This window comes from Elgaria multicarinata, chromosome 2 (genome assembly GCF_023053635.1).
Source record: "Elgaria multicarinata webbii isolate HBS135686 ecotype San Diego chromosome 2, rElgMul1.1.pri, whole genome shotgun sequence".
Lineage (NCBI taxonomy): Eukaryota > Metazoa > Chordata > Lepidosauria > Squamata > Anguidae > Elgaria > Elgaria multicarinata.
Genome location: NC_086172.1, coordinates 2,889,864 through 2,900,374, shown reverse-complemented (window position 1 = coordinate 2,900,374; position 10,511 = coordinate 2,889,864).

Here is a 10,511-nt window from a genome sequence, read left to right as displayed (position 1 = left end):
GCCTGTTTAAACAAAGGCCTTCCGGCTTCAGTTGGGTGGTTGCAGACCGTGCACAGGCGTTGTTCCCTTCTCTAGCCCTTTCTTTTACGCTTGCCGCGGTTCAGGTGTTTGAAGGGCGGTCGCTGAAATTTGAGTCATCCGACTGGCTGCAGGCAGCAGGCAAACTCCCTCCCCCGCATCCTAGTGTTTAAAAGGACTTTAGAGGTCATCTAATCCAACCTCCTGCTCAATACAGGCTTTGTAATGCAAGGGTAGAATTACAGAGCACCCCTGACAGATGGCTATCCAGTCTCTGTTCAATGCCTCTGGTGAAGGAAAGAGAGCCCACCATCTTCTGAGACACATCTTACTGTTATGACCTTTCTCATAATGATTCTGGCTTCTATGGGCTTGGCTATCCCTCCCAGCATTGGGCTATCTGCAATGTAAGTTTACAGTATAGTACAAGTCTTGGTCTTCAAAATAGATAAAACAAATGAGATGACCCCTACTGCTCCCATAATTAGAGCTTTGACCACATTTAATGCAATTTTTTTTTTTTTGCAAAAATGGTATTTGTTGATAATTTTTTGTAATGTGACCATAACTTGCCAGTAAAAGTATATCCATCTCCTGCTCTGCATGGATTGTGCTCTTAACTATCTTGACATCATTTTGAGATCTGCTGAACAAGTGTGGTAGCCTCTGGGGTAAGAATGGTGCAGCATCCCTTGTTAGAAATAAAAGGACGTGAACCATTTTTTTAAAATTTAAACTTTAGTGAAACATTTTTGTCTAATAGTACAATACAGAACTGTTCCTCCGCTCCAAACGTCACACCTCCTCCTATGACTCAAATACAGGAAACATAGAGAAAGAGAGACAGAGGAGGAGGAGAATAAACACACTGTGGGCTGAAATGGCAACTCTTTGTTTCTCAAAAAAGCAGTAACACACCTTGAAGTTTGTTCAACAGCTGACTATGTGGGTGTTGTTGTCAGGAAGGGTTTTGTTTCACGGAACATGGCCTATGGTACAAATAAGGAGGATTCCTTGCAGATGATAATGCGTACTTCACGAGGCTGGGAAGAATGTGCTTCACAGGAGCATCACAAACCTGATCTAGAGTGCTTTAAATTGAATTGGGGGGGGGGGGGCAAAATTACAGAGCTAAGTATTACAGAGGAGAAAATCAAGGATGAAGGAAAGAGACAAGAGACTGGAGTCCATGGATGTTGCACCTTCCCAAATTCCCTGCTGTATTTACCCTAAAAATTAGTGGGATTCACCTCCACTGACTTGTCTCCTTTGTCCTGGTGATCTTCTCTGTAATACTTACCTCAGCAGTTAGCACTGAGCTACAGCCATATAGTAATGTATGGAACAAGATGTTAGGTATGATCTGACAGGTATTACTCAGACTTGGTGGGATGAGATTCATGATTGGAATATATCCATTGAAGGTTATACCTTGTTCAAAAGGAAGAGACCCAACAGAAAGCTATGGGAAGTAGCATTATATGTATGGAATGTTTATAGCTGTGTTGAAATTCATGATTCTGAGAATGGAAGCACTGTTGAAAGCATTTGAGTATAGATAGAGAAACAAGGGACAATTATTATTACACACTACCAGCCCAGCCAGAAGACAGACAACGTCATCTGAGTCCTTTGCATGCAATGCACCGTGACAGCAGACTATAACACTGGTGTGATGGAGCTTATGGGTAGAACTTTCCTGGAACAGATGACAAAACTTTTCACATAGCCAAGCAATAGTAGTGATGGGAGATTTCAGCTATCTTGACATCTGCTGGAATTCTAAATGCAAAGAATGGAATATCCAATAGCTTTTTTTACTTGTCTTGCTGACAACTTCATCTCTCAGAAGGTGGATCCAAGTTTCCTCATGGATCACAAGCTAAATATGAGCCAGCACTGCACTGTGGCAGCTAAGAAAACAAAAGCAATCTTGGGTGGTATTAAAAGAAGCATAGTGTAAAGATCATGGGAAGTAATAGTTCGCCATTTCACATTAGTTAGGTCACATTTTGAGTATTGCGTCCAGTTCTGGGGACCCCACTTCAAGAAGGATGCAGACAAGCTGGAGGGGGTTCAGAGGAGGGCAACAAGAATGATCAGAGGTCTGGAAACAAAGTCTTATGAGGAGAGATGGAAACAACTGGGTATGTTTAGCCTGGAGAAGAGAAGATTGAGGGGAGACATGATAGCACTCTTCAAATACTTCAAAGGTTGTCACACAGAGGAGGGCCAGGATCTCTTTATTTATTTATTTTTATTTTATTACATTTATATACCGCCCCACAGCCGAAGATCTCTGGGCGGTTTACAACATTCTCGGTCATCCCAGAGTGCAGGACACGGACTAATGGGCTCAAGTTACAGGAAGCCTGTTAGAGCACTACGATAATGAAATCAATTACCTAGAGAGGTCCTGAGCTCTCCCCCACTAGAGGCATTCAAGAAGCAGCTGGACAACCACCTGTCAGGTATGCATTAAGGTGGATTCCTGCACTTAGCAGGGGGTTGGACTCGATGTGCTTATAGACCCCTTCCAACTCTAATATTCTATGATTATATAAGCAAGCAACTACTTTCTATTCAAAAGCCAGGCAAAATGCTGCCTAAAGTGCAGTTACTTCTCAGGTGCTGAAATCAATTAGATAACACCTCCTGAAATACAAATACTATATACAGCCAAAGATACCCCTATAATGGAATTGTCATTGAAAACTTTATCATTTTAGACAACCTTCCTCAGGCAATGGGACAGATGGGTTTCAGTGCTTGACTCTGGTGTAAAGATGAAGGATCAGGATAATGTTTTGGATTTCAACTCCCATCAGCCACAGCCAATGTTCAACAACACTGGGAGTTGTATTCCAAAACAACTGGAGGGCACTAATCTGGGGGACACTGCACTACAGGATTTCCAAGGCAGCAAAGAATCAGTAGTAAATTAAAAGAAAAAAAAGATTGGTGATTTCAGGATTTAGCCCTTTGAAGGCCATGAATTATGGAATCCTATCAACTGGACAGTACTACTAAAATAATGTGTCAAATCTGGATGTACACCCAGCTGTGTGTGACTTCTTAGTAATGACTAACAAGTTTCATTAATTTCAGTGGGTCTCCTCTAAATGACAAAATCTAGATCTGCCCCATTAGGTTTTAATAAGTAAACATTTTGAAGATGCATCTTGCCCTCTGTGTATTCCCTCCCTTTGGAACATTTGCACATATACTTAGGGCACAATCCTTTCATATGAATATAAGATCCATGCTGGAGCACTCCAAAAGCCTATATAGTCCAGCGTTCTGTTCTCATAGTAGTCAACAGAAGCTCAGAAGCACAATGTGAATGCAACAGCACTCTCCTGCTCATGGTCCTCGTAACTGACATACAAACGAGGTAATATATATCCATCGTGACTTGTAGCCATTGATAGTCTTATTCTCCTACTTTTCTGTGCAGGTGCAGCATCCACATTCACATGAATCCCCATAAGTCATAATACAGCTATGTTTTCCTTGCGTCTCCACCACCCAAACAGCATATGAAGTCTGTGCACCAAGCTATTGTGTAGAATGGGAGGTCTGTGCATGCCTCATGTCCCTTGGCAGATCTCCTCCTTACATTTTGTCAAAGAATGGAAGGTCTGAAGCCCATGCAACATAACGAGACTGAGGGGGCTGGATGGGGATGTGGGTGTCAGGTAGAAGTCATGTGTGGCCTGACTCAGGTGACAGAAGGCTCCCCCAGAGCTAACGTTACGTGCAGCGGAATACCGCAGGGCTGTCCTGGGCCCAGTGCTCAATAATAATAATAATAATAATAATAATAATAATAATAATAATAATAATAATTTTATTTCTTACCCGCCTCTCCATTTTGATCGAGACGGGGAACAACAGTAAATGGTAAAATACATCAAACTGAATTAAAACATAATACACATTATTAAAACATCCTAAAAAACATTCTAAAAACTTGGGGGATACTTGGCTCAGCAATAGTACAAGCGAGAAGGATCTCGGCATTGTTGTAGATCACAAGAGGAATATGAGCCAACAGTGTGATGTGGCTGCAAAAAAAGTAAATGCTATTTTGGGCTGCATTAATAGAAGTATAGCTTCCAAATTGCACGAGGTATTGGTTCCCTTCTATTTGAGACTGGTTAGGCCTCATCTTGAGTATTGCATCCAGTTCTGGGCACCACACTTCAAGAAGGATGCAGACAAGCTGGAGCATGTTCAGAGGAGAGCAATGAGGATGATCAGGGGTCTGGAAACAAAGCCCTATGAAGAGAGACTGAAACAACTGGGCATGTTTAGCCTGGAGAAGAGAAGATTGAGGGGAGACATGAGAGCACTCTTCAAATACTTGAAAGGTTGTCACACACAGGAGGGCCAGGATCTCTTCTCGATCCTCCCAGAGTGTAAGACATGGAATAATGGGCTCAAGTTAAAGGAAACCAGATTCTGGCTGGACATCAGGAAAAACTTCCTGACTGTTAGAGCAGTACGACAATGGAACCAGTTACCTAGGGAGGTTGTGGGCTCTCCCACACTAGAGGCCTTCAAGAGGCAGCTGGACAACCACCTGCTGGGGATGCTTTAGGGTGGATTCCTGCATTGAGCAAGGGATTAGACTCGATGGCCTCCAACTATACTATTCTGTGATTGGGGAGTTTAGCAGTGGCAGTGGGGTGGGAGATGGGATTTGGTGGCTCTTTGTTCTTTAGGGTCCTTTTTCTTTTATTAGGCTGGGCACTGGTTGATGATTTTTGGGTCTTGGCTTTTTTATGGCCTCTAAGGACAGCGATCATCCTAGAGCAGGCAGTTCAGTTCTGATAACTACTGGGGAGGATTTGCGGGGTCTTGTTTCTGGGGAGGCCATAGTTGAGCAGGAAGGACCAGGTTTGGGTCATCGGCCATTTCTAGCACTCTTTTCACCAAGTTTGTTTAGAGGAATCATGGCAGTTGTGGCAAACCTCCCCCAAATGGGATTACCCCAGGCAGGATGAGCACATGGAGTGGCCATCTCTTGTGGGGAGTTTGCTGCCGCAGCACATACACTTCTTAAAAGAAGCCCATAGGGTCATGTGTCCTTGGGCATGTGGGGACCGAGGATCGCAGGAAAAAACTGCAAGAAGTAGAGAAGAGAAGAAAGTAGATGAACAAAGGTTGTCTCAGCAAAAATGATTGAATTTTGAAGCAAAGCTTTCCCTCGAGGCAATGTTTAAGGGGGTCGAAAAAGAATTGAGGGACCTACCAGCGACATGTGCAATAGGATGGTGGGGGAGGGGTTTCCGGCTGAAAAACGTTTCTCAGCTATGGAAGTTCTTCCCGATCTCAGGCTCCACGCAGGTGCATTGCTCACAGGTGGGATGTACAAAGAACTAATGTCGTGTGGCTGCTCTGCAGATATCAACTAGAGGAGCATTGATGCTGAAGACTGCAGAGATGGCAGCCTCACTTATGGAATGAGCAGAGAGATACAGATAGATACGCACGCACGCAAGCACAGCAGGAGTAGCAGTAGCAAAAGACAAAACAGCAAGATGCAAACTTTGAGAGCTTTTATTGTTTTAATTGCTATTTTATTGTATAGTTATTACTTTTAATGTTTTAAGCTGTTTCTATGTATTGTTGTAAGCCACCTTGGGAGGGCTTCTGCCCTGAAAGGTGGCCAAGGAATGTTTTAAATAAATAAATATTGATAAGCTGAAAAGAAATAATCAGAGGACTGAAAGACGCTGATGCATTTGAGGAAATTTTAACGCCATTCGTGACATGCGATTTGTGCCATTCCTCCTCAATAGGTTTGCCTAAATGGGGACAAAATATAGATAGCATCCAGTAGCTCTGTGAAACACATGGTGTGAAACAGATCCCTATGGCCAGTAACACCCCCAATTCTAATATCCTGCATGCCAAAGAGATGGTTTCTAGGAAAGCTGTGTGCAATAGCTCTAAAGAAGTTTAGGCAGAACTTCCAAATGGGGTATCTACAAAGTGTATGTGATTTCAAGAGGGCTGTCACTCTCAAGAGCAGTTTGATACTGGGATGTGCAGCCATTAAGAGACCAGAAGAGCTGATATTTGCCCTTTTGGAAGGGAATAATAACCTTAATCTCTGCTTTCATTCTGTCTTATCTTGCCTTTGTATCACCTGGCGAAGGCCTTCCAGGTATCCTCATAAGATTCCATTTATAGGTGTCCAGTGAGAAGCCAGAATATCAGTGACATTCCCTTTGTAGACCTTATGCTCCAGCTTCAACTGTTCTATAACCAAGTGTGGAGCTGAAGCCAGTCTGAATCTGGGTGGAGAAATGCTCCCTAGCTAAGGTAGTTCCATACACTGGAAAGGGCTGAGATTCTTGTACTGCACCCCCACTAGGTAGATTGTTTATTTGCGTAGTCATCAGGCCATCACAAAGTAAACATTTAACAAAGAATACATAATTATATGAAGTTAACAAACACTCAAATCACATAGAATAAACAAAATTCTGGGTATCTAGCTAGTTGTCAGGAGATATTGGGTCCTTTGGAGAACAGAAAAAATGTTTTACCTTGAACCTACCTGTCATGCCTCACCTCAAGGAAGATTCCTCCGATGAGGAAGATGGAGAGAGCTAGTCCAATGTACTGCAGTTAGAGCCAGATGGAGATTTGCAAGCTTTGGCTGACAGCACTCCCCTGGGGCCTCTGGAAGAGCAGCCTGGCACATCTAACAGGGTTCCTGAAATCCCTCCAGTGCAAGAAGCAGAGCTGGACATAATTCAGCCAGTTGAACACCATAGGAGTAAACGACAGAAGGAGCAAAGGGCAAGAAGCTGAGCACAGTGTGTGTGTGTGGGGGGGGCTCGCTTAAGAGCAGCACGTGGCCCTAATAAGCCAGCTGTGTTGATTAATGGCTGGCTATAAATCAGCCACGTGCCAGGCACACCTCGCTGTACGCAACCTGTTGATTTCCTCAGCTTCTTGGCTTTGTTTCAAGGCTCTGCTTCCTGGATTCCTGGACTTTCGTCACTCTCCTTGACCATGTTTCTGGACAACCCCTGACTTGCTACTACGCTTGGCTCCATGACCTTTTGGCAAGAGAGCCCTGGAACTGCTTTGACCGTGCTTCTGCCTTCCGTTGAACTTCTGGAATTCCCTCAGGATGACCTTGGTTTTGACTGATTGTCTTCAGAAACTGGCCTAGGGCACTTACATACTGTAGATTACTACTCTGTGGAGGAAGAGTTACATATATCAAATGCCAGTGAGTTTTAGACAATAACCTTCTTGAATGCTTTATAACCACCCAACTAATGGTGGAGAAAACATCTCTAGCTAGTTGAAACTTTTGAACCCTCCTCCATACTGACAGGATATTTTTATCCTGTTAGAAAAAGCATAACATTCCTACAAACCACTGCCTACAGACATAAAGAACTAATAAAAGGCTTAGAAAGCTTCTTTTTATCTTTTTATCTAGGGAATAGAGTAAGAATACTTCTTGTTCTTGGTTCTATTATAGCCTCCTCAAAGACTCTCCAAAAGGATGTTCAAGACCAGGCAGCTGGTCTTGAACATCCACTGGGTGATAACTTTCCTTCAGTTAGGGGAAACAACGTATCGGACAAACACTGATTTGTGTATTCCCTCTAATGAACATCGAATCTCTGCCAGCTAAGTCAGACAGAGAAACCAAAGCTGCTCGCTGAATCTCCCTGCAGTTTATAAAGTCCCTCTTCACAAGAATACAAATCACAAACTGAAAGAATACAAAAGCACCAACCTTACAAACTACACTGCATTCTTTTCCAAGGTAAAAAAAAGTGTTACACAAGAGACATCTCTCAGAGGATACTACTTCCCCCCACCCTTTCACTGTAACTGTGGCTAAAACCTACACCTGTGGGCTTCCCATCCGTCTGCCGAGCTCTGAAGGGAGTTGCATGACTGGTCTGGACTCCTATCAGGTTTCCTACGAATCCTGCATCAGCTTTAATGCTTCCCACCCACCCACTCCCACCACATGGCAAGAAAAATTCCTGAGAAATTAAAAGTTCAACAAGTACCTATCAACAATCTACCTCTGCGCTAGGCAGGAATGAAGCTGAAAGTAGGTTGCTCCTCCGTTAGGGAGTGCACTTTAAGCCTAATTTGCATATTTCTGCTTATTGGAGTGAGTAGAGGATAATATCCAAGGATATTATCTTCCTCTGTAGAAAACTTAACTTACTTTTGGAAGCCATTTAAAAATCTAGGGAACAGAATGTCTAAAACAGCACACATTAGACAACTACCATATTGCTGCTTCCACTGAGCTAAGTTTCTCAGGAGATCCAAAGCAAAGCTCTGATTGGCAAGGTGGAAGGGTTCATAATAGGGCTGTGCACAGACCACCCCACCCCCCAATCTGTTTTGGAGCCTGATTTGGACCTTCTGAATCAGGCCCGATTCGCCTCAGACCCAGATCCTAAGCGAGATTCGGACCTCCAAATTGGGATTCGGATGACATATTTTTCCCCATAGCCTTGCATTGGGAGAAATAAAAAACTGTAACTTAGATAGAAACATGAAAATTGGTGACAGAAGGCATCGATCTACACACGTGTGTAAATTTTCATAGATATCTGTGCAGTGGTTTGGTGGCCATAAACTTTTTAAAATGTGATTTTTCGCCATAGCCTTGCATTGGGAGAAATGAACGCCTATAACTTTTTTATTTTTCAAGACAGAAACAGGAAACTTGTTGTGGTAACAGATGGTGTCATGCTTGTCATGTGAGTAAATTATCAGAGAGATCCATGCAGCGGTTTGGTCACAATGATTTTTTTTTTTAATGTGATTTTTTGAGGAAACAAAGCAGCCACTCGCAAAGAGCAATTTCAAAAGGTGTCTTCTCTAATCAAGAATCAGCACACACTGTCCCTGAATCTTGTGTATTCTGAACCTATTAACACATCCGGTCCTACCCATTCAGATAAGAAACAGGGAAATGCTGCATGCAATACACACATTACCTGGCTGGGAGCAATATGGGGAGAGGAATTATTGAGGGGAAAATCTTTTAAAAATTTCTAAAAATCAGGGAATGAACCAATGTGCTTCAAACTCGGCATGCCTAAAGCCCTATGTCGGTGCTATCATGTTGCCTAGTTACATGTCTTTATCTTTAAAAATGACAGCGTATTTTTAAAAAATAATTTAAAACCTCAAACTTAAAAAAAAATCCTAAAGATCAGGCGTAGAACCAATGTGCTTCAAAATTGGCACACCTAAAGCACCAATTAGGTGCCAAATTTCATGACTTTACCTTTAAAAATGATGGAGATGAATGCATTTTTGTAAGTTCTCATGTAAAAAAAAAATCTCCAAATTGATTCAGACCTCCCCCGATCAGTTTTAGAGAGGTCCGAATCACCGTGATCTGCTTCGGATCCGAAGCTGTGCACAGCCCATCTTCGGATGCTGCATTTTTCCTATTGGTCATACACTCAAGCTGCCTGACATCCGAGCTTTTATAGGCTTCTCTCCCTCCCTGCCAATGTAGAAGTAAAATATACTAGGATCATAGTAGAGTTGGAAGGGGCCTATAAGGCCATCAAGTGAAACCCCCTGCTCAGTGCAGGAATACACCCTAAAGCATACCTGACAGATGGTTGTCCAGCTGTCTCTTGATTGCCTCTAGTGTGGGAGAGCCCACAACCTCCCTAGGTAACTGATGTCCAGCCAGAATTTGAGTTCCTATAACTTAATCGCATTATTCCTTGTCCTACAATCTGGGATGATCGGGAAGAGATCCTGGCCCTCCTCTGTGTGACAACCTTTTAAGTATTTGAAGAGTGCTGTCATGTCTCCCCTCAATCTTCTTCTCTTCTCCAGGCTAAACATGCCCAGTTTTTTCAGTCTCTCTTCATTGGGCTTTGTTTCCAGACCCCTGATCATCCCGGTTGCCCTCCTCTGAACATACTCCAGCTTGTTTGTACCCTTCTTGAAGAGTGGTGCCCTGATCTGGATGCAATACTCTAGATGAGGCTTAACCAGGGCTGAATAAAGGGGAACTAGTACCTCACACAATTTGGAAGCTACAGTGTACTTCTATTAATGCAGCCCAAGATAGCATTTGCTTTTTTTGCAGCCACACCACACTGTTGGCTCATATTCATCTTCTGGTCTACAACAATTCCAAGATCCTTCTCATTTGTAGTATTACTGAGCCAAGTATCCCCCATCTTGTAACTGTGCATTTGGTTTCTTTTTCCTGAGTGCAGAACTTGGCATTTATCCATATTAAATTTCATTCTGTTGTTTTCAGCACTCCAGCCTATCAAGATCACTTTGAAGTTTGTTTCTGTCTTCCAGGGTATTAGCTATCCCACCCAATTTTGTGTCATCTGCAAATTTGATAAGAGTTCCCTGCACCTCCTCATCCAAATCATTAATAAAAATGTTGAAGAGCACTGGGCCCAGGAGTAAGCCCTGTGGTACCCCACTCGTTACCTCAGGGG